This window comes from Acanthochromis polyacanthus, chromosome 17 (assembly GCF_021347895.1).
Source record: "Acanthochromis polyacanthus isolate Apoly-LR-REF ecotype Palm Island chromosome 17, KAUST_Apoly_ChrSc, whole genome shotgun sequence".
NCBI lineage: Eukaryota > Metazoa > Chordata > Actinopteri > Pomacentridae > Acanthochromis > Acanthochromis polyacanthus.
In genome coordinates this window covers 32,091,952-32,119,636 of record NC_067129.1, presented here as the reverse complement: position 1 = coordinate 32,119,636, position 27,685 = coordinate 32,091,952, and the positions used below count along the sequence as shown (strand labels likewise).

At 42.8% G+C, this 27,685-nt stretch overlaps 2 protein-coding genes and 3 long non-coding RNA genes across 5 annotated transcripts in view; 1 reads left to right on the top strand and 4 right to left on the bottom strand.

Moving 5' to 3' along the window:
- LOC110972118 (GTPase IMAP family member 8-like) overlaps positions 1 to 27,685 on the bottom strand; it is a 323,852-nt gene that overhangs the window by 121,081 nt on the left and 175,086 nt on the right. The window lies entirely within an intron of this gene.
- Positions 1 to 27,685, bottom strand: part of LOC110972346 (uncharacterized) — a 185,039-nt gene that overhangs the window by 14,921 nt on the left and 142,433 nt on the right. The gene's annotated exons all lie outside the window — the stretch shown is intronic.
- LOC127530466 (uncharacterized) lies at positions 734 to 27,622 on the bottom strand. The gene is made up of 3 exons (XR_007937036.1): positions 26,289 to 27,622; positions 26,111 to 26,166; positions 734 to 1,471 (listed from the first exon to the last, which is right to left on the bottom strand). It is a non-coding gene; the product is annotated as an uncharacterized LOC127530466 (long non-coding RNA).
- On the bottom strand, positions 16,190 to 16,973 carry LOC127530460 (uncharacterized). The gene is made up of 3 exons (XR_007937029.1): positions 16,849 to 16,973; positions 16,701 to 16,763; positions 16,190 to 16,495 (listed from the first exon to the last, which is right to left on the bottom strand). It is a non-coding gene; the product is annotated as an uncharacterized LOC127530460 (long non-coding RNA).
- LOC127530459 (uncharacterized) lies at positions 22,850 to 24,145 on the top strand. Its single transcript, XR_007937028.1, has 3 exons — positions 22,850 to 23,217; positions 23,353 to 23,466; positions 23,616 to 24,145. It is a non-coding gene; the product is annotated as an uncharacterized LOC127530459 (long non-coding RNA).

The following is a 27,685-nucleotide window of genomic DNA, read 5'->3' as shown; positions in this document are numbered from 1 at the left end:
TTATTGTCTGGACCCAAGATTTTTATAAAGATGTCTTTATCATTGCGAGATAATGGGACCATTGTAACAGTAATTATCAAGTGAACAGTATTTTAGTTGCCTCCTGATGATCACATGATTGCAATCCTACGAAAAATCGACCAGTATGGACTTATCGGGACTTATCCATTGGAAATGATACAAGGAATGAGCAGCCTTGGTGGAGGTCTGTGCTGTCTAAGTGCTTTTCTAGTCTTATGAATGGAAATACAGAAAAAACACAACAAAACCTGCAGTGAAAGATACTCAGTCTATGGAGTAAATCAGTGCATAAAAACTGATTTTTCTTCAATCTATATTCGCACCATCAACTTCGATAATCTTCCTTTTTCCAGTTCTGTCCAGGACAGAGTAGAACTTCCCTCTATTTGCAACGACCATCTTTTCCACTTCCTTCAGCAAATCAAGGCATTGCTGGGAGTTCCAGGAGTTGATGTTGAGGTCGTAGTATCTGTTTCCCACTCTCTCGGGCAGGATCTTTTTCAGCTTGGCTTTGGCTACAGCCACCTGAAGCTCAACATCCATCTCTGACTGATAGTTGTAGGTGAGGACTATGAAGGTGTGGCTCTAGACGTTCTCTCCAAAGATCTCCTCCATCTGCCTCACCGTGTCTTGTTCTTTATCCATTTGCTGCCCCACCTTGATGACCAGCAGGAAGGCGTGGGGCCCCGGGGACAACATATCGACACATATCCTGATCTCCGTCTTCACTTCAGGTGTTTCTGAGAATCCAGAAATCTCAACGATCGTCACCTTCCAGTTAGGCTCGCCTCTGTAGAAGTTCATGGAGTTGGTCATCATCTCCGTCTGCAGACAGCACTGAGCATTCCCTGAGGAGAAGAAAGACAGTTTTCATGTTTTTAAATGATAAATGGTTTGTACATATATGGCGCCTTCTACCTTAGTGGTACTCAAAGCACTTTATGTTTGTCTTGTTCACACATTCACACATCAAAAGTGACAGAACTTCCATGCAAGATGCTGTCTGTCATCAGGAGCAACTTCTTGTCAAGACAAGCAAGTTGTTGGAAGATACATTCAGCACGGTGAAACATCTTTGTAAAGTTCATGTACACAATTCTGTATTTAGGTTGTTTTTTGGTTTTGCATTTCCCCAGTTCTTCTCATCTTCCCCTTTTTTTCTGTTAACCTTATTCCCTTATTCCCTGAGGGTGTGGGTCATTTGTTTGCACCTGGCTGATCACACACACCTGCAGCTTTGTTTTTCCATTATCCCAACTCGTTGCACCTGCCCATTAGTTATATTAACCTTATTTCCATATTTACTGAGGGTGTGGCTCATTTGTTTGCACCTGGCTGATCACACACATCTACAGCTTTGTTTTTCCATTATCCCAACTCGTTTCACCTGCCCATTACTTATATAACCTTATTTCCATATTTACTGAGGGTGTGGCTCATTTGTTTGCATCTGGCAGCTCACCTCACCAAGCACTCTCTCCAGAGCCACATTGTTCTGTGATTTCACTACTTTCTCAGTAACTCTCCAACCTTTATCTGTAAACCAGTTGAGTATTACTTTCTACATAAATGTAATATTACCTCATCTTGTTTACAACTCTTCTGATCCATTTTGTTTCCAGGAGTAGATCCACATGTGTGCTTATTCAGCTCATCTTTGCATCAGTGTTTCACCTGCTAAAGCCTTCACTTTCACACTGAATTTTACTTTGATTGTCGAGTAGCAACTCCCCTGTATCAATTCTGCAATCTGACAATCTCATTTAGCAAATGCTTTTATCCAAAGAGATGTACATCTGAGAATCACTCACCTCTTCTAAGGTCCCTTCACATGGTCCCCCACCACTGACCTAGCCTTCAACCAATTCCAAGAACTGTTCTCTTTAGTTCCCGTGTTTTCTCACCCAGATCTCTGCAAATAGTTCAAAGTTGATGCCACTGACACTGGAGTCAGGGTTATCTTTTCTCAACACTGTTCTGGTGATCACAAGCTGTTCCGTCTTTTCTGGCTGGTTTGTTCTCTGCAGACAAGAACTACAACATCAGGACAGAACTACTAGCTGTGATTCTGGTCCGAATTGAGGCATTGGCTGGAGGGCTTTAAATATCCCAACATATACCAGTACTGAAAGCGTCTCTTCCCAGTATGATGTTTCCACTGGAGCTCTTCCCTGATCCAGTCCTCCCAACAAGAACCAGTCTGAGGTCTTGCACTGGAACAAGGAGACACAAAACATATCATCTGGTGGTAAAAACTGTGATATTTCCTTTCTTTTTCTGCCAGTCACACTTTGTTTTAGAGATTCAAGGAAATGAGGACAAAACTGAATCTCGATTCAAGCTCCAAAATTACTTAAAAATTGTCTAAAATGATTCAAATTTCTTTTTGCCAAAATAAGTCAAAGCTTGTCCAATTTGGCTTTAAACTTGTCCAAATTTATATAAAAAAATAGTACAATTGTGTCAAAAATGACTTTAAACTTGAACATAATGATTAAAAACTTGTGCAATGTAACTCAAACATTTTTTCCCAAATTACCTCAAAATTAGTCTAGAATAATTCAAAGACTTTCCTAAATTGATTTTTTTTTTAAATTGAAAATTTACAGAAAAAATCTAAAATGACTTTAGAATTGTTCAGAATGACTGTAAATAATGATAAAATAATGACCAAACAGTTGACAAATGGTAAATTCAAACCATTACTTAAAATCATTAAATCCTTTTTGTAATAAATTAGCTCTTACCTTGTTGACATCTGCATCTCTGTTGTCATGGTTACTCACTGCAGATACATGATGATCCAACTCATTGAAATAAGACGGTAAACTTAGAAATATTAAGTTGGTTTCCATTTTTAGGAATTCATGGGCGGTACTTCTGATGTGATTGGACAAAATGGATGTTGAAAAAATGTGACAACATTTTTGGCCACAGTTTAACCTTTTGTTTTTTCAACATTGTGCTAGCACTTGTTTATTGTTTTGATGTAAACTGTGAAAATCATTTTAAGATACCAACACCGCAGCAACAGCAGCTTCTTTGTAATAAAAGTCCAAACACATCCAAACTGTAGTTTCTTGGGATTTTCTGTTATTTTTGCCGTTTTCCAACATTCCAATCTGTTCTTGTTTTTTTGGCAAAAACAGGTTTATACAGTGAACAGGATCATGTTTTCATGCAAAGCTGAAAACACGATGACCTGAGCAAAGAAAATCTGGTGATTGTGAAGTCAGTTCAGCTCAGTGAGTTACAGCTGTAATATCTGGGAAATGCTGCTCCAGTGAACGCTCCTTGTCCAGTCAGAAGTCATAGTTAGGTTAACTCCTGATAATGAAAGTATTTATAAAAGTGACTAAACTTCATGTAATTAAAACATTTCAACTTCGTACACATCGTACATCGTAAACCTAAGTTACTACTGATCACACAAACATAATCAATTGTTATTTGCTGTATTGTAGTCATGAAGCTGTGATTGGCTCACTGTGGTCACATGACAGCCTCCACTTTCCTTGTTGGTATAGTGGACAGTATCTCTGCGTGTCACGTGGAGGCCAGCAGCGTATACCTGTAGAGGGCGATCAGCCGTGCGTGGGATCGAGTCCTGCCCGGGGAAGCCTTGATTTACAGTTAAATTATATTTGAGCTATATTTTTAAAGTTGTAACTGAAAAGTTTGCATCATTACTGTTTTTTTTAACTGTGTAACCACTTTTTAAGTGTTATTACATTTTTTAGCAGTTCAGAGTTGTGACCCAGTTTTAAATGGAGACTTTATTGAATTATTATTTTTCTAAAATAAAACAAGACATTTTTATATTAAGGCGCAAATAACTTGTTTTTAAAATGTAGTACAGAACATATATATATATATATATATATATATATATATATATATATACACACGTGGACAAAATTGTTGGTACCCCTCAGTTAAAGAAGGAAAAACCCACAATTCTCACTGAAATCACTTGAAACTCACAAAAGTAACAATAAATAAAAAATTATTGAAAATTAAATAATCAAAATCAGCCATCACTTTTGAATTGTTGATTAACATAATTATTTAAAAAAACAAACTAATGAAATAGGGCTGGACAAAAATGATGGTACCCATAACTTAATATTTTGTTGCACAACCTTTTGAGGCAATCACTGCAATTAAACGATTTCTGTATTTGTCAATGAGCGTTCTGCAGCTGTCAACAGGTATTTTGGCCCACTCCTCATGAGCAAACAGCTCCAGTTGTCTCAGGTTTGATGGGTGTCTTCTCCAAATGGCATGTTTCAGCTCCTTCCACATATGTTCAATGGGATTCAGATCTGGGCTCATAGAAGGCCACTTTAGAATAGTCCAACGCTTTTCTCTCAGCCATTCTTGGGTGTTTTTGGCTGTGTGTTTTGGATCGTTGTCCTGTTGGAAGACCCATGACCTGCGACTGAGACCAAGCTTTCTGACACTAGGCAGCACATTTCTCTCCAGAATGCCTTGATAGTCTTCAGATTTCATCGTACCTTGCACACTTTCAAGACACCCTGTGCCAGATGCAGCAAAGCAACCCCAAAACATTACTGAGCCTCCTCCATGTTTCACCGTAGGGACAGTGTTCTTTTCTTCGTATGCTTGGTTTTTGAGTCTATGAACATAGAGTTGATGTGCCTTACCAAAAAGCTCCAGTTTGGTCTCATCTGTCCAAAGGACATTCTCCCAGAAGCTTTGTGGCTTGTCAAAATGCATTTTTGCAAATTCCAGTCTGGCTTTTTTATGAGTTTTTTTCAGCAGTGGTGTCCTCCTTGGTCGTCTCCCATGAAGTCTACTTTGGCTCAAACAACGACGAATGGTGCGATCTGACACTGATGTACCTTGGCCTTGGAGTTCACCTTTAATTTCTTTGGAGGTTGCTCTGGGCTCTTTGGATACAATTCCAACGATCCGTCTCTTCAATTTGTCATCAATTTTCCTCTTGCGGCCACGTCCAGGGAGGTTGGCTACTGTCCCGTGGGTCTTGAACTTCTGAATAATATGAGCCACTGTTGTCACAGGAACTTCAAGCTGTTTAGAGATGGTCTTATAGCCTTTACCTTTAAGATGTTTGTCTATCATTTTTTTTCGGATGTCCTGGGACAATTCTCTCCTTCGCTTTCTGTTGTCCATGTTCAGTGTGGTACACACCTTTTCACCAAACAGCAGGGTGACTACTTGTCTCCCTTTAAATAGGCAGACTGACTGATTATGAGTTTGGAAACACCTGTGATGTCAATTAAATGACACACCTGAGTTAATCATGTCACTCTGGTCAAATAGTTTTCAATCTTTTATAGAGGTACCATCATTTTTGTCCCGGCCTGTTTCATTAGTTTGTTTTTTTAAATAATTATGTTAATCAACAATTCAAAAGTAATGGCTGTTTTTGATTATTTAATTTTCAATAATTTTTTATTTATTGTTACTTTTGTGAGTTTCAAGTGATTTCAGTGAGAATTGTGGGTTTTTCCTTCTTTAACTGAGGGGTACCAACAATTTTGTCCACGTGTGTATATATATATAAAGGCCACTGTAAAGAATAAAGGCATGTGAGATTCATTTCAATTGAATATTTATTAATAAAAGAGATAAAACAATTTACAAATAATGACAAAAACAAAATGAGTAAAAATGCACTGTACAAAACAAACATATAAAATATACTGATAGAAGAAAAACAAAACTAGAACTAATATAAAGTAACTACAATTATTTACAGTTTTATGTACAAATGAAAAGTCTACTTCTGCTTTTCCTTCTCATTCACCCATCTGTCCCTCTCAACCTCATAGAAGGCAGACCTCTGGAACTCCCTCCATGTCAGCTCTTTGGTCATACCGTGGCTCCTGTACACAGAAAACACTTTGGAGGGACAGTATATATATTTTCCAGGCACCTCAGGAAACCCTGTGTGAATGTAAGGACTGCCTGGGCCCTGCTTCAAGGGAAGGTGGCAGAACCTGCAGCGGTGTCCAGTGGGAGTTTTTGCCTCTACTTTCTTCTTTTCTCTCTCACTTTTCACCCTCTTCCATTCATCTCCTCTGTCCCCAGCACCTTCCAACTCCCTCTCAAAGAAGGGGGAAGCAGAAAACTCTTCAAAGGTCATCCTTGTGTTGGTCAGGCCTTCACTGGAGTACTTTTGATGCACTTTTGTAGAACAATAAAACAGTGGTGTAGTCCAGGGTATACGGTGGTATACGGCGTATACCCACTTATTTTTCAGTTAGCATTGCGTATACCCACTTCTAATGCTCCCCGGTGCGCATCATTCAGTAATATCTGTATGCCAGGTAGCCATGAACAACCCTCCTCTGCCTGTAATTGGCTGGTACATGCTACCTTCACTGATTTGATTGGTTAACTTTAGGGATGAGCCAATCAGAGGCAGAGTAGGGCGGGTCATACAGAGGAAAATTTTGCTAACACCTCTGTGGCACTCCAGTTGATTGACAGGTCTGCTTGAAAGATGCGCGGAAATGCGAGAAAGGCAGAATAAACACCTTTCAAGTGAGTGACACGTATCGAGCGAACCTACTTTCATGGACGATATAATTCTCAGGTAAGTTTTAAGGTGGTTTCCAAATGAATCATAGTTTTAAACTACTGGCAACATGACTGCACATTTCAAGGAGAGGATATTTTGTCGTCAGTGGTTAAAGCTGCAGTCAATTCCAGCCATTTTCAGCACAAAACAAAAAAATAAAAATCGCTAATATTCTATTTGTAAATAAAAATATGACGAGAAATACAGGGAATATTGGACGTATATCGCGAGGTGCATTTCCTATTCGTGGATCATATACCGTCTTCAAGACATGTTTTGGACAAAATATGTTACTGGCTTGTTTCGTCTGGATGTCCAAGGTTGGATTATGGCCGTTTTTGTGGAATATTTTCATCTGTGTGTAATAATGAACCCGGAAATGTGAGTCGCGCTGTGTACGTTGAAGCCGTGTATAGAGAACGGATGGATGGATATTCGTTGTTTGTCGGACAAATGTGTTTATATTACCCACTGTGGTAATCACATCTGAAAGTGGTTTATACCGGCGGATTCATGAGAATCTAAGCTTTCCATCGGCGTGTAGTGTTTGTATAATCGCGTTTTCACAGTTTCACACATTTAGCAAATTGCTTATGCAGATCTCAAAGTGTACCGCGGGCGGGACACTGAAGCGCAACTGAAGCGCAACGGGTTAAACTGAGTGTCGGGCCAAGTCTGACTAACGTTTTGAAAGGCTAACGTTATTCTAACATAAGTCTGAAGCTAGCTACATTGGGATAATGTGCGAAAACCTCTAGGCTGGTAGTTGATTTTAAAGTAAGTAAAAACACAAGAATGGGGACAGGTAGTTAAAGATTCGACCTAAAACAATATTGAGGTTTTATTCATGATGAAATATGAACAAGGATGCACTGTCAACTTCATATTTGAAGTATTTTATTTAAATAAATTTTCAAAAGTAACTGAAACACCATGTTTGCCTCATGATGAATACATGTTACATTAATCCAGTTTGCTTGTGTGACCAGTAATAACTACAAACTGCTCCTAATCAAGTCATGATAATTTTATAATCGTGGGCAAGTAGAAATGACTGAATAAATTGAAGAGAGTAGTCTTCTATGCCAGTGGTTCTCAACCCCGTTCCTCAGGACCCCATGTCCTGCATGTTTTAGATGCTTCCCTGCTCCAACACACCTGACTCAAATGATCAGCTCGTCATCAGGCTTCTGCAGAGGCTTGATAACGAGCTGATCATTTCAATCAGGTGTGTTGGAGCAGGGAAGCATCTAAAACATGCAGGACAGTGGGTCCTGAGGAACAGGGTTGAGAACCACTGTTCTATGCCACTGTTTCTAAAACAGGGCGTTTTTCTGGACTAATTTTAAAAAAAAAAGAGGTGAAAATTAAGAGTATACCCACTTCTCCAGGGACCACTACACCACTGCAATAAAAGTACTTCACTGTGGCACTCTGATAAAAAAAAGTGAATGGTTGATCCATCTCCAAGATAACAGGACTTTGGTGGCCCACAGGCCAAGCAGGTCCTCCTTCTCTTCTTCTCCTTGGTCTCCTGTTGTGGTGGCTGTAGAGGCTGTTGTTGCTGCTGCTGCTTTAGTGCTTCCTGCACTATTTGCTCAACAGCTGCCCGGGTCAGTGTTTCATGGCCTGACTATACTGTTGGAGGGCTGAGGACTGGAGGAGGAAGAGTAGTCACAGGCACACTGGTGGTCTTGCTGCCTGTGGTTAGAGTGTACCAGAGCTGCTGTGTGGAGGTCACCTGCTCTGAGCTGGTGTTAAGGGCAGAATGGGTGTTTTTCAACTTGGCCAGATGTTTCACATATCAAGAGATATGTTGCCATGTTGTCGGGTGGAGAAGGCTGTTTGGGTCAGTGCAAGTACTCTGAACCATGAATGCATATTCTGCATCCACCCTCCTCAGCATGTCCTTGGTGCCACGGTGCTTCACTAGCAGACCATCAATAGCAACTCTCATAGGCTGTGTCCACCGAGGATGATCCAGAACATGAATCAGACCACCAGCTTTAACAGGTCCTGTTCGAGTGGCCCGGGGAGAAGCAGTAATGGGGAGAGGGTCAACCGCTGGAAGATCTGTGATTGCAAGTAAAATGTGGACCTGCTGAATTCTCCACACCTTCAGCATAGAGGGCTTAAACAAAAGCTCACTGTTGGCATCTACTGAGAGATAAAAATGATGCAGGACATCCTCCACTCTCTGCAGCAGCTCCTGGGGCTGTGGCACTTTTGTCCTGCAGTGCTCACGAATGTGCTGTTTGGTGGGATTTGGTGGTGTGATCCCACAGAAGATGTAAGCCTCTTTCAGCTTCTTGAGGTCATCTTGGTCCACAACCACAAAGGCAGCGAGAGGTACTGGCAGAATCGACTGAAGGCAGAATGGTGCTCTGACACACACTCCTGAGTGAAGCGATGCATGCAGTGAAACAAGTCCAACTTAGCGTTTATATCTTTGTTGAACTTGAGTCTGCGGAGATGTTGACCAGTTCACCAGAGGTTGCTTCTGCTACATTAGCAGCTGTGGTCTTCCAGCTGTCCCACAGAAGATGCTCCTGTTCTGCTGGATTTGGAACCCTGAAGGCTGCACGGCAGTCCCTGTAAAATCAAAAATATTTTTTCCTTGCTTCAGCTTTTGTTACAGTGAAATTAACTTTAATATATTATTAATTGTGTTTAAAAAATAATTTTGATTTGTATTTGCAACAATAAAACTCTAATGAAATGTTATAATGTGTTCAGTGTGATAAATACCTGTCCACCCACTGGAAGGCTGCCTTCTCCAGTCCAGCAGCAGTGTAGCGTCGAGCCAGCCCTTCATACAGGGCACCAAGAGAATTCTCAGACTCAGACTGCAGCATGACCCAGCTGAGAATGGTCCAATGCTCACTCATCACAGCATAAGATGACATTGTGCCAGATGAAAGTACCACCTTCCTCGCTACTCTCCGAGTGTGGTCTGACCTCAGCACCTGCCCAAATGTGCCCTGCAGGAGCAGATTTAGGAGCTGCTCCTGCCGCTGGTACTCCTGGACCAGGCAGTCCACCAAATAGTGGGAAGAAATGGACACTCCAGCCCAGTCGTCAGCATCTTCATATCCCCCGAATGGAGCAGGCTCTTCCCTCTGCTTTAGATGACCTGTGATGGTTCTCTGCCCGTAGACTCCAGCCTCAGCATCCCAAATGTTCTGCACACTGAGAAGATAAGCCAGATGTGCCCGCTCATACTTGAGATGCAGTCCCTCTATCAACTGCTTGGCCATGTCCTCAGGTGACCTCCACACTTCTCCACAGCTCGTCCATCACCGACTTGCAAATGGCCTTCTTGTGGGTCATGAAAGCTGGCACAATCATGCTGAATCGCTTTGGCAGTTTCTCCAGCCACTGGGGCTTGTCAGCATGCCAGTATTTTTTACAGACTTTGCAGGTAAGTCTGGAAGCAAAAATATAGTACTGACCGCTGATGCCAACGATGACTCTTGGTCGTCCCACTCCTGAAGAAACTACCTGAGGATTAGTGCAGCCGGAAAGACAGGGCAGGATGTAATTATTCCTCAGCCTCTCCATAATTTGATTTTCTGGCTTCCAAATAAAAAATGGGTGAAGCTGAAAATGTTTGGGAGATGAGAGGTCTGAGACTGTGTCTATGAGCTCAGGCTGAGGAGGATGACGCCACAAAGGAAAGGGAACATGTCCTGGGGTAGAACTGGGCCACAGTCCTAGTGTTTGGAGCTCTGTCCTCATCCAGATCTTTTGTTGGTGAGAGCACCTCCACTGGACAAAGTCATGGTCCACTAAAGCCTGGGCACGATGAACTGTGTGTGGGACATTAGAGGCTCCAAGGAGAATGAAAAAATATTGTTTATATTATTGTGTATAATAAGTCTTGCATTTTATCACATAATTTGAATAAAGCATTTGCCACTTATGGTATATTACCACAACAACTATATGTATTATATAAATAGATTTATTCATTGCATCTAAAATCATACAAAACGATGACAATAAATTCCATTGGCCTTACATGATGTTGAAGCAGGTGGCTGTTCCCCAATGCCCAGCTGTGTTGCAATGGCCAGCAGGTGAGGAGGAACTGGAAGAGGAGGCTTCAATGCAACTGAGAAAGACAAAAAGTGGATATAAACTCCATAATATAAAATTACTTAACACACACTAAAGGACTGACCTGTGCTGCTGTCAGCTGCCGTGGAGAAAGGGTGAGCTGGATCAACATTCTGACCTGCTACTAAGAGAAGACGATTAACTGAATGAATGAGAAAAGTGCATAATAATAAAGAAAGAAAAACAAAAACAAAAAAAACTGTTACTGACCCGTGCTTGTATCAACTGTCCTCTGAACCGTGCTAACAGGAAGAACTGGAGCAGCAGTCTGTTTCCCTGATTCTAAGAAAACCATCCATCCATCCATTCTCTATACACCGCTTTATCCTCACTGGGGTCGCGCTGGAGTCTATCCCAGCTGACTCGGGTGAAGGCAGGGGACACCCTGGACAGGTCACCAGTCTGTCACAGGGCTACATATACAGACACACAATCACACCTACGGGCAATTTAGAGTACTCAATTATCCTCAGCATATTTTTGGACTGTGGGAGGAAGCCGGAGTACCCGGAGAAAACCCACGCATGCACAGGGAGAACATGCACACTCCAAGCAGAAAGATCCCAGGCTCACCCCAGGATTCGAACCAGGGATCTTCTTGCTGCAAGGCGAAAGTGCTAACCACTACACCAGAGCAGCCCCTAAGAAAACCAGATTGGTGTTAAACTATTAATATGGTTTTAATGTGCTAATTTAATGGCAAAATGTCTGCTCCAAACAGGGCCGTTCCTGACTCATTTGGCACCCTAGGCGAGACTCTCCCAACGCCCCCCGCCCAAAAAAAGATATTAGAAAAAAATATGTTTAAACTAACTTTAAACATTTTTCACTTTATTGAACATAAATTACACACTTAAAAAACACACACACACACATTAAATAGCTTAAATAAATAGGCAGCACTAGGGTGGGGATAGAGGAAGGTGTACCTATTTGATTAACAGGCTGGTCTGATGTAGAGGGGACTGTGGGTATGTTTTCACTGCTTCCAGGTTGGGTGTCAGAGAGTCCTCCATCACTGGGTACCAAGGTGGATGTGGAGGCTTCTGTTGATCCAGTAGTGGCAGGAGTGGAAGATAAATATTTCAGAAGGGAATCTAAAAAGAGACAGTAAGGTCATTGATTAACTGGGTGTTTACATGGGAAGGTAAATACATGCACTGCCTTTAATTCCACCTGGCTTAGTTGTGAATCTGCTCTTTTAGAGAAGATTCCCCTGCATAATTTACTCTATATCTCCTCTGAAAACTTGTCTCCTCTAATAAAAGACAACATTATCCTTAAGAATATGGTGAATATTTGGCGACGAATTAGGAACTTAGAGGGGAATAACAAAAAGCTGTCCTTGTTAACTCCCCTCCATGAAAATCCAGATTTTTCCCCTGGCCTTCAGGGTGGTTTTGTAGATTGGAGACACCGTGGCCTTAGAGTTATTGGTGACTTGGTTCAGGGAGAATCAATCCTCACATTCTCACAAGTAAAAATTAAGTTTGGAGTTCCAGATTCAGACTTCTTCAAATTTCTACAGGTCTGGAATTTCATTCAAACTAAGCTAAAGGAGTTTAATGGAGGCTTTGCAACTTCGACAATAGAGCCCTTATTGAAAGAAAATGCAAATGTTAAGCTTATCACTAAACGACTCTACAACAATCTCTGCTGCCATAGGGTGGAAAATTCTGATAGGGTGAGAGGCAAATGGGAATCTGATTTGGGAACTGTAATAGATCCAGAGGCCTGGAATGCCCTGTTTAAAAGGCCCCAAGGTATCATAGCATCCAATTCTGCATGGGAGAGACTGTTCACCAGCTTGAAAAAATTTTTAAGCGCTCTCTCCTGTTAGGTGCTAGGACTTGTCTTCTGGGACTAAATGATGAGATACCCGTTGATTTTCATAACAGGAATCTTCTGTATATTCTGTTACATTCTGCTCGAAAATGCATTCGAGCAATGTGGATTATGGATAAAGCTCCTACGCTTAAGCAGTGGGTAAATGCGGTGACAAGCATTGTCCCACAAGAAGCCTTTAGTACAGCCCTTAAAGACAAACCCTTTCTATTTTACCGGACTTGGGACCCTTTCCTCGACTATCTTGGATCTACAAGATCTCAAAGGATGAGAATGGAACTGATTGACATGGCTTGGAGAAAGTGACTGTGAGTCATAGCTTTAAGAGATGTGTTGTTATGGTACTCTCTTCTTGCTCTCTCTCTTTTCCTAACTGGTGATCTAAAATCTGATGTGGCCATCCAAGACTCCCAGATTATTATTAACATTATTATTTTATTTTATTTTTGTTTATTATTTTTATTTTTATTTATTTCTGTCCGTCTGTCGGATATGTATTGATTTGTCTTGTTTTGATTTTAACTGTATACCTGCTGTATCCATCCGTACTTCAGTGTACTGTAAAAGTACCACTGCAAGATGTAGTTATTTTTTTACTTTTGCTTTGCACTAAAAAAGTTCAATAAAAATATGTTTGAAAAAAAAATACATGCACTGCATGAAAGGGGGGATTTTCGACAGTTAACGGCACTGAAAATTTCCGTGGAATTTCAAATTAACGGCAATAAACAGCAGTTTTCAGGAAGCACAAAAAACTACTGAGAATTGTCAGGAATTGAGATGGACGGCTAATCTCCAAGGGGGGAACTTTCCAGTTTCACTGAAAATGCTGTGAGCTATACAAATGCAAATCAGATTGATGGGTGTGTGTCTGTGGCGGGAGGGTTGGTGGGTGTGGAGGGTGTAAGGTAGGGGGTTGGGGGTGGGGTTGACTTTTCACACTTGAACTGGTTTTTAGAGAAAAAGGACCCTGCACAAACTAAACTATACAGTATATACTTTATTTGAATCAGGGTTCATACAGCTTTTATAAAAGTAAAATCAAAGGACATCACAGGCACTTAACACTGTTGAAATCCAACATCTCAAACTCCATGCAGAGCAGCATGACTACAGTCACCTTTTCTCTTGTGTTGCTTAACTGTACAGTGGATGTGTTTACCACACATCTGCCAGCAATGCCCTCAACAAGAATTTGAACATTAACATTTTGATAACTTAAGTGGGATTTTATTAACTCAATCATGCCAGATGGAATGGCCTTCACAATAGTAACAAGTTCTCTGTATTTGACTGGAAAGGCTTTAGCCTTTAGGACGTTTTAATAGCTATAAAGGCTTCCATTATCATCAAATAAGGATGTCACAAAGATTATTTCCCTCCCAATCCAGCTCTCATTATATACACTTTTGTTTTTAATGGTAATTTTCCCATTGTGCCAAAGTATTTCTTTATGTGGAGAAAAGTTGTGAACATAACACAATTTCCAAGAAAATAATGCCTGCTGATAATACTTTCAGTGGCAATTTAGAAACTGAGAAGTTGCAGCTCATTAGAAATTGTAAGCCTCCTACTTTTTTAAATACATTGTGTGAAATCAAATTCCAGAGTGATTCTGGTAGCTCCAAACATTTTTTAAGCCATGTGTGGTGCACACCAAAATTGGGTGACCACTTATGTGTGTACTTCATTTAACCTGCGAAATATGTTGTTTCAATCAATCATTTATTTACTGTTTCCTAAGACCTTATATTTGCCCTCGTAATTTTGGATGTTATTTATGTCGATTCATTTTCCATATGTAGTGTGGAAAGAAATAATAACTATAAGCAGCATACAGGTGGAACTTTTGGTACGGGAGCAGTTGCACCCCGGGTTGTCTAAGGGGGGGAGCATCCGCCCACACCTCAGACACCAACTGGATGAGAAGCTGAATGCTCCGTGTCTTCATTGCTGCTTAACTTTTCTGTTTTATACAGGTTAGTAATTGGTTAAAATGACCACTGTAAACGCTGTAAAGCCACCTTAACCTGGGGAGATGTCACAAAAGTATTGCAATACTATTTTAGCCTCCCAATTAATATTGGAAAAATCGCGAGTTTGTGTGTGTGTGTAACGCGGCCATTTCAGGTGTCACTGAACGGGCAGGAACTATGCCGCGGGAAGTCGAGTTGCTATTACCTGAGTATTGTCTTGTAGGCAGGTCTTTGGGGTTAAGTAGTTTTTATTTTGCAGTGTTTTATATTTGCTTATGGATAATTTGCACATTGTTATTAAGGTTTCAGGATTGAATTTAACTGAGATTGTACTGTATGGCTGTTGAATGTAAAAGGTTACTATGATATATATGAATATGGTTGATATAATTGTTTTATGTTGAATTTTGAAAATAAGACACCAACTGGATGAGAAGCTGAATGCTCCGTGTCTTCATTGCTGCTTAACTTTTCTGTTTTATACAGAGATTCATCTTCTGTTGCTGGGGCCCCCTCCAAAGCCGGGGACCTGTAACAGATTGTGGGGGCTCGTTCCGGGATCACTCACGCCAAGCGGCCGGGAGCTGATCCAGTGATCCTGAATCCTTGGACCTACCTGTGACCTGATGCGACCAGCGAGTGAGGATCCACGTTTTCATCGCTTGTGCCACCTGTGATAAAGGGGAAGTAAAGACTGTGCTGTGCCGAAACCACCACTCAGCGAAAAGCAGAGACTGAATAAAATTCCTGGACAGTGCGACCACGTGCGAGGAATAGGGAAGCAGTTATGGCGGACAGTGAGCGGAGAAGCTTGGTGTGGGCCATCAAGAAGGACCTGCTCACTCTTTCCACACATGAACTGTTCCAGATTGCCAAATCAGTGGGTCCAGTGCCAGGATTGGACCAGTCTCGTGTCGAAGCAGATGATGAGGAGGGGTGTTTTGAGTACATTTGCAGTTTTATGCACAGTAAACCCTTACTAGAGTCTGAGGATCAAGGTATGGCACACTTGTTAGAGTTAAGAGATGTTGTTGGTGTTGCCATTCAGGGTCGTGTGACTGATGTAACTGTTGATGTTTCTCCTGCTGTGCATGTAGACTCCAAAGCTGATGTTTGTGTTGAGGTAGGACAAAATAACATTGAAACTGGTTCAATTGTGATAAATGAAAGTGGGATGATTGAAGGTGCACCTGCTAGTGTAACTCAAAATGTAGCCACAACAAATACAGTTAATAATGACACAGAACTACACAAAATCCTGAGTAGCTATGAGGAATTAAGTAAGCAAATTTTGCAGTACATGCCTCACACCACCTCTCAGCCCGCATTTCAGTCACCTGCAAAAACACAATACATGTCTCATAACAAGAATGTATCAGACACCAAATGCAGAGATGAACTGTTTAAACCTGTAACACATGACAAAGTGGTCTCCTTAAGGGATCTCTCATACCTCCACCGTCGTGAATTTAAAATTCAAGGGGGTCAGATTGGGGACCAGGTTTCAGACATCAGCTACAGCAGTGTCTGCCGACAGATGGAGGAAGGTTTAAAGGAGCAGTTCAGTGAGGCTGAAGTTGTGAGGGCTGTACTCAGAGTTATCAAACCTGGAAATTTCAAAGACATGCTCATGAATAAGGATGATTTGACAATAGAGGAGTTGAAAGGATTCCTTCATTCCCATCTTGGCGAGCAAAGTAACACAGAGCTGTTTCAGGAGCTTATGTGCACTAAACAGAAGGACAATGAAACGCCACAACAGTTCCTATACAGGGTTATTGGTCTTAAGCAAAAGATCCTGCTGGCTTCAAAGCATGGAGATACAGACATTAGGTACAGTGCCAGCACAGTTCAGGATGTCTTCCTCCACACTGTATATCAAGGCTTGGGGCACAAACACGACGATGTGCGCAGGGAGCTCAAACCATTGCTTGTTGACAGCCAAGTAAGTGATGAGACAATCCTGAAACAAATGAAGAAAATAATGAGTGATGAAAGTGAAAGGCAGCGACGGCTAGGTTCAGTCACTCGCCCAAAACACACAAATGTGCACAGTGCTCAGCTGGAGGTTAGCGTGGCTCAGGGGCCGGATGTTAAGGGGGAGCACCTTGAAAAAAACCTAAAACAGATATGATCCAACAGCTAACAGAGAAAGTTGAGAGACTTACCTGTATGGTTGAGCTTATGAAACAGTCTCTGCAGACACAAAAGCCAGATGAATCAAACCAACCCTGGAAGGGAAAAGAAAATAAAAGGAGGGAAAAAACATATGCCTGTGAAAAGTGTATTGAACAGAACTGTCATGAATGCAATCACTGTTTCCACTGTGGTGAAGCCGGCCATAGAGCAGTGGGCTGCCTGAAGAGACCAACACGTCAGGGAAACTGGAGGCGGTCGCTGCCGGGGGACAGACAGTGACCGGATTCCAGCCACAGTCCCAGCCTGAAGGTTTGGCAACATCCAACACTCAAACACAAGACAAGTCAAAAGTGAAATGGACACAGAGACAACCAGATAAGGCAGCTGACCCACCCATACATAACTCACCTAATGGTAAAAGTGAGCGACTAGCCAAGCTGATTGGAAGAAAAGCTCTCACTCACTGTAACTTAAATGGTTTAGCTGTCACTGCACTGCTTGATACCGGAGCCCAAGTGAGTATGATTGATAGAGACTGGAAGACCAGGTACTTACCGGACACCACTATAAGACCACTCAGTGAAATTGTTGATGATGAAGAAGAGCTTCAAATCTATGCTGTGAATGGTGATATTGTCCCGTTTGATGGTTGGGTCTCTCTTATAGTCAACCTGCAGGGAAACGAGGATCCTAGCCTGTCACTCACTGTGCCCTTTCTTGTCAGCAGTCTTGTTTTGGAGAGGCCACTGCTTGGATTCAATGTGCTGGAAGAGATGATCAAAGAACAACCAGAAAAACTGATTCCAACCCTCACAAACCTGATCTGTAATGCCATGTCGATTCCAGAGGAAAAGGCGGGAGTCCTGGTACACTTCATCCAGACAGACAGGCCCTCTGTGCTGTGCAGCCGCCTACGAACAGGTAAACAAGACACTGTCATCCCAGCAGGTCAGGTGGCCTGGATCAAATGTCATGTCTCACCTAACATGAACTCATCTGAGGCAGCCTTCATGTTCGAGCCTGATGACAATAATGTGCAGCTGGTGGAATTAGATATTGGTGAAGGTCTGTTGGAGATACAAAATCCAAGAAATCCCTATGTAGCTGTACCGGTGGGGAATAATACAAAACATGAAATTCTCTTACCAAGGAAAACAGCTCTTGGCAGCATCCACAGTGTTGAGAAAGTGATCACCATAGACTCGCCAGAAACATCCAAGTCGTCAGTGACAGTTAACAGCGCAGTAGTATCACCTGCTGATGTTAGTCCGTCGCCGTGGCAACCTCCTGTGGACCTTAGCCACCTTGATGAGGAACAAAGAGCAAAAGTTAACAAAATGTTGAGTGAAGAATCAGGAGCTTTTGCATGTGATGGTAACGATATTGGATGCATTCCAAGCTTGCAGATGTCAATCACCCTGAAGGATGAAGTCCCTGTTCAGAGAGCGTACTCATCAATCCCAAAGCCACTCTTTAGAGAGGTAAAGGAATACATACAGGAACTGCTGATGAAAGGTTGGATAGTCAAGTCCCAGTCGTCATATGCAGCTCCAGTCGTCTGTGTGAGGAAAAAAGATGGCAGTCTGCGTCTGTGCATCGATTATCGCCTCTTGAATAAAAAGACTGTACCTGATCGGCATCCGCTGCCTAGGATCCAAGACTTGACAGACACCTTGGGAGGATACGCATGGTTTAGTATCCTAGACCAAGGGAAAGCATACCATCAAGGCTTTGTTGCTGAAAGATGCCGCCATCTCACTGCCTTCATTACTCCCTGGGGCCTCTATGAATGGGTTCGTATCCCTTTTGGTCTGTCAAACGCACCTGCCACATTTCAGAGGAGCATGGAGGAGATGCTTGGCCCTCTCAGAGATGAATGCTGCATTCCATACCTCGACGACGTGCTCTGTTATGCAAAGACATTCGATGAACATGTTGAGGCTCTGCGCAAAGTTCTCCAGGCTCTCCAGCGTCATGGAGTCAAACTGAGACCGGAGAAGTGTGAGCTCTTCAGGAAAGAAGTCAGGTACGTAGGTCGCCTCGTGTCCGCTGAAGGGGTCAGGATAGACCCACAAGACCTTCAAGCTGTACAAACCCTGACGAGTAAGAAACCACACACTGTTGGTGATGTGAGAAAACTGACTGGGTTCCTGGGCTACTACCGCTCATACATCCAGGATTTCTCTCGGATAGCAAAACCAATTTATGAGCTGCTTCAGACTAAGCCAGGGAAAGTGCAAGCTTCAACACATGGGGGAAACAGCAAACGCCCACAACTGTCCTCCCGAGAACCGGTTGATTGGACCACTGAACATCAGAAAGCTCTCGAACATCTAATTACTCTCTTGACAAACCCACCTGTCCTGGCGTATCCTGATTTCAATCTGCCTTTCACACTACACACCGACGCATCAGACCAGGGTCTAGGGGCAGTCCTCTACCAGCGGCAGAATGGCAGATTGAGGGTCATCGGATATGGTTCGAGAACACTGACCCCAGCCGAGCGTAATTACCACTTACACAGTGGAAAACTGGAGTTTCTCGCTTTAAAATGGGCTGTGTGTGAGAAGTTCCGTGACTACCTATACTATGCTCCACATTTCACCATTTACACGGATAACAATCCATTGACGTATGTCATGAGTACAGCAAAGCTCAACGCTGTTGGTCATCGGTGGGTTGGAGAACTCTCGGATTTCCGGTTTGACATTAAATACAGGCCTGGAAAGTCCAATGCTGATGCCGACACATTATCCTGTCTGCCTTTGGACATGGACAGCTATGAAATGGCCTGTACAGAAGAGTTCTCAGATGAGGCAGTGCGTACTATGTGGGAAGGAAGTCAGGCCGCAGAGCATAAGGATGTAGCCTGGGTCGCTGCCCTCAACCTCTCCATCCCAGACTCTCATCAACAGCCACCTTCATACTTACCAGCTATCAGCCACAATGATCTTGTGATGGCTCAAAGAGAGGACCAATCAATCGGAAAAATCATTGAGTTGAAGGTGTCAAACACAAAGATAACTGATGAAGCACGGAACTCAATGAGTGGAGCCACAAGGAAGCTACTGCATGAGTGGAGCAAGTTGCACCTTGAAAATAACCTCCTGTACAGGCAGACACATGACCGAAAACAGCTTGTCCTCCCCCTTAAATATAGGACACTTGCCCTGAAACACCTGCACAATGAAATGGGCCATGTGGGCACAGAAAGGGTGCTCCACCTTGCAAGGCAGAGATTCTACTGGCCGTCCATGGCAAAAGAAATTGACGAATACGTCACCCAAAAATGTCCATGCATCAAGTCTAAGAAGCCTGCCACACATATTCGTGCTCCCATGGGCAGCATCACATCCAGCTTCCCCCTAGAGCTAGTGTGTATTGATTATTTGCATTTAGAGACCAGTCTGGGAGGATATGAATATATCCTTGTCATAGTTGACCACTTCACTAGATTTGCTCAGGCATATCCGACAAAGAACAAGAGCGGAAAAACAGCTGCTGAGCGCATTTTTAGTGACTTCATACCCAGATTTGGATATCCATCTAAGTTACATCACGACCAAGGTCGCGAATTTGAGAACAAACTGTTTGAGACATTGCAAAGCCTGTCTGGAGTGAGACATTCAAGGACGTCACCTTATCACCCACAGGGTAACCCAGCTGAGCGTCTGAACCGCACCATACTCCAGATGTTGAGAACGTTGACGGAAAGTGAAAAGCTGCGGTGGAAGGAGTACCTCCCGCATGTTATACATGCGTACAACTGTACCCGTCATGAATCTACCGGCTACTCACCTTTTTTCCTGCTTTATGGTCGTCATCCACGTCTCCCAGTCGATTTGTTGTTTGGCCTTAGTGGAGAAAAAGAATCATTCTCCCCCAAAGGTTATGCAGAAAAATGGGCTAAAAGAATGACTGAGGCTTACCAGATTGCCAGTGAGAACAGTAAAAAGTCTAGTGCAAGAGGGAAAGTGGCATATGACAGGAAAGTCAAAGGTGTTGGACTGCAACCAGGAGACAGGGTTCTCGTTAGGAACCTCAGTGAGCGTGGAGGACCCGGCAAGTTAAGATCATACTGGGAGAAGGACATTTACATTGTTGAGAGTCAACTGGCCGACAATCCAGTGTACATTGTTCACCCTGAGTCTGGAAACAAGCAGAAAACCCGAACACTGCACCGCAACCTCTTGTTACAAGTAAATGACTTACCAGTGGAAGTTGTTCCAGCCGCAGCCAGGCCAACCCCTGAAAGAAAAACACATCCTGAACAACACAAAGTGAAAGTGAAAAAGACACTAAAACACACAGGAATAACAACCAATAGTGACGACTCAGAAAGTGACTCGGATGATGAATGTCACCCAGGATACTGGTTAAGGGCACCTGTAGAAAGAATGGAACAGAGACCTTATACTGAATGTCAACAGCTTGCTATGCTTCCAGGACATCCTCGAGCATCAGTGAGAGAAACACCTGTACCACCATCTACTAGGAGAGAAAGTCTCCATGTGACCGATCGCTTACCGAATCATGACTCTGAACCTGAACACTTAACAGCTCCAGCTCAGACGCTGGCGAGAGAAGAAGCCGAGGACAATCAATACAGGAATGAGGACCCTCCTGGCTGTGACAGTCCTGAGGAAGAAACTCAAAATGATGAGAGTGAACCAGAGGCCAGACTCCAACCACCACTCGCAGCATATACTCACCCTGAGGTCAGAAGATCAGCCCGTGAGAGGAAGCCACGACAAATCCTCACCTATGAGTCGCTGGGTGAACCATCATTGCAAACACAGGCCACTGTTAATTCAGTAACCGGACATACTGCACCATATTCACTGGCTAGAGTTGTGCCTCATAACACTTCACCTGCATACACCTTTGCACCATATATGCTACCTATCTGTACGCCATGCTCACACCCCATCTTTTACACACAAACACCATACATTCCATACACTCACCACACACCACCTATATACATTCCATCAACAACGCATGTCTGTTAAGTAGAGATTTAAAGGCAAGAGGAAAATGGCTAAGGGTTAAACACTTGAGATAAGGAGTGTGTGAGATGTGTGGAGCCATTCTCATTTTTGTGGGGGAGTGTGTGGTGCACACCAAAATTGGGTGACCACTTATGTGTGTACTTCATTTAACCTGCGAAATATGTTGTTTCAATCAATCATTTATTTACTGTTTCCTAAGACCTTATATTTGCCCTCGTAATTTTGGATGTTATTTATGTCGATTCATTTTCCATATGTAGTGTGGAAAGAAATAATAACTATAAGCAGCATACAGGTGGAACTTTTGGTACGGGAGCAGTTGCACCCCGGGTTGTCTAAGGGGGGGAGCATCCGCCCACACCTCAGACACCAACTGGATGAGAAGCTGAATGCTCCGTGTCTTCATTGCTGCTTAACTTTTCTGTTTTATACAGGTTAGTAATTGGTTAAAATGACCACTGTAAACGCTGTAAAGCCACCTTAACCTGGGGAGATGTCACAAAAGTATTGCAATACTATTTTAGCCTCCCAATTAATATTGGAAAAATCGCGAGTTTGTGTGTGTGTGTAACGCGGCCATTTCAGGTGTCACTGAACGGGCAGGAACTATGCCGCGGGAAGTCGAGTTGCTATTACCTGAGTATTGTCTTGTAGGCAGGTCTTTGGGGTTAAGTAGTTTTTATTTTGCAGTGTTTTATATTTGCTTATGGATAATTTGCACATTGTTATTAAGGTTTCAGGATTGAATTTAACTGAGATTGTACTGTATGGCTGTTGAATGTAAAAGGTTACTATGATATATATGAATATGGTTGATATAATTGTTTTATGTTGAATTTTGAAAATAAGACACCAACTGGATGAGAAGCTGAATGCTCCGTGTCTTCATTGCTGCTTAACTTTTCTGTTTTATACAGAGATTCATCTTCTGTTGCTGGGGCCCCCTCCAAAGCCGGGGACCTGTAACACATGTAAATTTGAAGGGAGAATTTAAGTGAAAAAACTTTTAAATTTCTAAACCTCCTTCTGCTGCCTGGAGAAGTCTTTTATTTTTATTTTTGACTGTGGCCACACAAAGCAGGCCTGGAGAAGTCTGCAACTTTCAGAAATGCTGCGTCACTGACGTCATCACGTTAGAGTTGCTCGTCCAATCACATGCGTCGTCTCGCAAGAACCGCGCGATAAAACGAACGGACAAAGAAGTGGTCTTTGTTATGTGAGCTTCTACAGTGGCGGCCCGGTATCGCCAGTCTCACTACAGGCTCCTCGTATGGAACAGCCTGGACATGACCGACTGGTTTCAGTCAGACCCGCGACAGACACTGAGAAGAAACTGTTGAGCGTTATCAGCGGGCTGTCTGCCAGAGAGCACCGCTGGAGGAGAAGCTGGAGGAGAAGCTGGAGCACAGGCTGGAGCAGTGTCTGAGCTGCAGGAGAGGATGTCCGCTATGGAAGCCCAAATAAACACTTTATCCAGCACGAGGGCGTTGAGGAAATTCAGCGGAAAAGAGGAGAGCACAGTCCTAAAATTGTGGTAAGGATATATTCCATTTGTAGGATATTTTTTATTGAGTTTTGGTACAATTTTCTGAATTGGTAACATTAAGCAGTGATATGTCGTCCTCCATCTTCTCCAAGCTAATAACGGCTTCATTTTACTCTTTTCCAGCCGCTTGTAAAACCCATTACTCTGCGCAGGAATTTCCGCTGTAGTCAACCCAACATAGTGGATCAGGCGGAGGCGATTAAGTTATCTGCCCGGAGTCAGCAGAGAAGAAAGAGAGTAAGAGATATTAATTTGATTACAGATTCATTCATGGGAGCGTGTGTTTTATATAAAATGTGGTTAGAATAGTATTGCTGGTCTCTATGATATTATTTTTCTGTTACATTAGTAAATGTATTGATTTCTTGTACTGATTGTATTCGCAGCTGCTTGATGCCAGGAAGACGGTCCTTGCTCCAGACGAAGAGGAGTTCTGGACTGGTATCACAGCGGACATGATGTCGGATGAGGAGGACGGCAGAGTAGATGGCGTACATGGATGGATTGTGTGGCCTCCATCCTTCCGCAGCCAGGAGCTTTCCAACTTGTGTGCTGCCCTACAGGCCAGGCTGGAAGCTGATGGAAGGTAAACAGCTCTTCGTCACAGACGTTTTTACAATGGACAGCCATCTGAAAGACTGAAGCCATTGAAATACGACAGGGCAGCAGCCAGGAAACATTTAATTCCAGAGCTGATGCCTGAGACCAGCCCGGAGTGACAGATCAACTATGTTTTTCTTTTTGTTTTGCAATGTATATATTTTTTGAAACTTTGAACAATTCTATTTCATTTTTTCATTTTAATTTTTTTGTATATTTTTTTAAAGAACAGCTTATTTTAATTTTGATTTTGGATTACTGAAACTGTAGACTGTTCAATAAAGCGCTTGTTTGTCAAAATGTCTCAAAATGTCATTTTTTAGCCAATTGGTTAACAAGGACAAGTATGCAGGTTAACTAAGTAGACACTTTACATGGCCCATATTTATTAATGCCTTATTAAAAATATTAATAATAATAAGCATTATTATTATGGTGTGTGAGGAGGGATGAGGAGGTGGGGGAATGGCGGGGGGATTTCATGGCCCAGGGGTTGACCAATAGTAACAAATCTTTCAACCAATCATGACATAGTTTTTTTCTGTTGCCATGTCTTATTTAATCCATTCAGTGACCCGAGTCACGCCAGACAGGAAGGCTGGATGCTAATTAGTTTTCACACCTCTGTCATGCCCCAGGTGCGAAGTCTCATTCCCCCCCCTTGCCTCCAGGTGCGACGTCACTCCCCCCCTTTCCCCACACACCCACCCCCCACCCCACAAATCCATTCCGTTTTAGGGCGTTCTCAGCCCGTTCTGAGTGGTTGTTCACACCCTGAGAACAGCCAAGCACTGTGGAGAACTAGGTAGGTTTTTCAGAATTCACAGGGTCGATAATCTGGCTTTTCATGCAGTGATGGTAACACCTGACATAATAACATCCCTGACCTAGGACATCCGAAACACAGCAGCAAGCTAATGTCAATACAAACATCTCAAAATTGTAACATGTAAATAATTGCTGTATGTGGAACAACAGCTTCAGTACACCTGTTCTAATTAAATGTGATACACTGGTAATGACGTGTCTGATAAAGACGATGTAATCCCCTCCTGTTGTACGGCCGTCTGGGACGCATGGAGTCATATTTCCATTCATATAAATATGTAAATATTCTTAAACTTGTGTTTAAGTTGATTTATTTATTTTAATGGCTTAAAATAAATTGAAGCCAGTTAGTGAAGTTCAATGACGGTAGCATCACCTACACACAGGCAACGGTACGAGACTGTCAGTGCGTCAGAGCACAAACTTTAAAAGAAACGATTTCTATCAACAATGTCATCACTACGTGCATTTCGTACATCACTGTCTTTGATACTTTCTTCAACACAGAAGTAACTTTATCATATTGAAAGTGAGCTAACAAAGCAGCACTAACAGTACTGTCACTACGAGGGCTAACGTTAGCCCATTAGCATTACGAGCTAGCCGATACGCGGTTGTGTGTTCATGCAGTTTCTAACAAAATATTTCATGACCCCATACCTCGACTTCTTTCTTGCTTCTCCTCATCTTCTTTACAGTATCTCAAGGCGCTGCTGGGAGTTCCAGGAGTTGATGTTGAGGTCATAGTATCTGTTTCTCACTCTCTGGGGCAGGATCTCATTCAGCTTGGCTTTGGCTATGGCCACCTGAAGCTCAACGTCTGTCTCCGGCTGGTCGTCGTAGGTGAGGACTATGAAGGTGTACCACCAGACGTTCTCTCCAAAGATCTCCTCCATCTGCCTCACCGTGTCTTGTTCTTCATCCATTTGGGGCCCCACCTTGATGACCAGCAGGAAGGCGTGGGGCCTCAGGGACAACATGTCGACACATCTCCTGATCTCTGTCTTCACTTCAGGTGTTTCTGAGAATCCTGGAGTCTCAATGACTATCACCTTCCATTTGGACACCTTCTCCATCTGCAGACAGCACTGAGTATTCCCTGAGGACAGTTTTCATGTTTTTAAACGATAAATGGTTTGTACATATATGGCGCCTTCTACCTTAGTGGTACTCAAAGCACTTAATGTTTGTCTTGTTCACACATCCACACATCAAAAGTGACAGAACTTCCATGCAAGGTGCTGTCTGTCATCGGGAGCAACTTCTTATCAAGACAAGCAAGTTGTTGGAAGATACATTCAGCACGGTGAAACATCTTTGTAAAGTTCATGTACACAATTCTGTATTTAGGTTGCTTTTTGGTTTTGCATTTCCCCAGCTCTTCTCATCTTCCCCTTTTTTTCTGTTAACCTTATTCCCTTATTCCCTGAGGGCATGGGTCATTTGTTTGCACCTGGCTGATCACACATACCTACAGCTTTGTTTTTCCATTATCCCAACTCGTTTCACCTGCCCATTTTTTTGTATTAACCTTATTTTCCATATTTACTGAGGGTGTGGCTCATTTGTTTGCATCTGGCTGATCACACACACCTGCAGCTTTGGTTTTCCATTATCCCAACTCGTTTCACCTGCCCATTACTTATATAACCTTATTTCCATATTTACTGAGGGTGTGGCTCATTTGTTTGCATCTGGCTGATCACACACACCTGCAGCTCACCTCACCAAGCACTATGTTAAACCCTGACTCTTTTTGCTCTCCAGAGCCACATTGTTCTGTGATTTCACTACTTTCTCAGTAACTCTCCAACCTTTATCTGTGAACCAGTTGAGTATTACTTTCTACATAAATTTACTATTGCCTCATCTTGTTTACAACTCTTCTGATCCATTGTGTTTCCAGGAGTAGATCCACATGTGTGCTTATTCAGCTCATCTTTGCATCAGTGTTTCACCTGCTAAAGCCTTCACTTTCACACTGAATTTTACTGTGATTGTCGAGTAGCAACTCCCCTGTATCAATTCTGCAATCCGACAGTCTCATTTAGCAAATGCTTTTATCCAAAGAGATGTACATCTGAGAATCACTCACCTCTTCTAAGGTCCCTTCACATGGTCCCCCACCACTGACCTAGCCTTCAACCAATTCCAAGAACTGTTCTCTTTAGTTCCTGTGTTTTCTCACCCAGATCTCTGCAAACAGTTCATAGTTGATGCCACTGACACTGGAGTGAGGGGTTATCTTTTCTCAACACTGTTCTGGTGATCACAAGCTGTTCCGTCTTTTCTGGCTGGTTTGTTCTCTGCAGACAAGAACTGCAGCATCAGGACAGAACGACTAGCTGTGATTCTGGTCCGAATTGAGGCATTGGCTGGAGGGCTTAACATATCCCTTTTGGTCCTGGACAAACCACAAAACCTTTTATGTCTATAAAATGCTTCCTGGCTCAGCTCTCATCAGGCTCAGTGGACTTTGCTCCTGGGATGTTTTGATTTCACTTTCGTCTACCACCCTGCTTCCAGGGACATGAAGCTCATCACCCACTGACATTCCCTGAGGAAAACTTGAGGATTAAAACCATTCACTCTTCCTCCTGTGTGATGAGGGCAGCCAGGTGGGAGATTAAGCAGGTGGTCTAAGAGGCACAACGTGACCGTCCACTCCATGAAAACTGTCCATCAGATCACCTCTTTGTTCCAATGTCTGCCAGGTCATCAGTGTTCCAGTGAGAACGGTCCTCCACCATGGGTTTTACAAAACAGTTGCCCTCCTTCGTCAGTGTTTCTGGTGTTCAGTCTTCCCTTCTCCATCTAGGCTAAGGTTCACACCGAGCTTCCTCCAGCCTCCTCAGAATTCTTCCTGAACCACTCCACCCCTGGTCCCACATTACTGGTCTACCTTCTTCTGAAGGTAACACCACAATCCTCACTATCTTAAATAGAAGCAACACCTTTCACTAGAAGCACAGACTGCACTTACTTGAACTGACTTGCTGGTTGTCAACAGCCAATATTAACAATCACC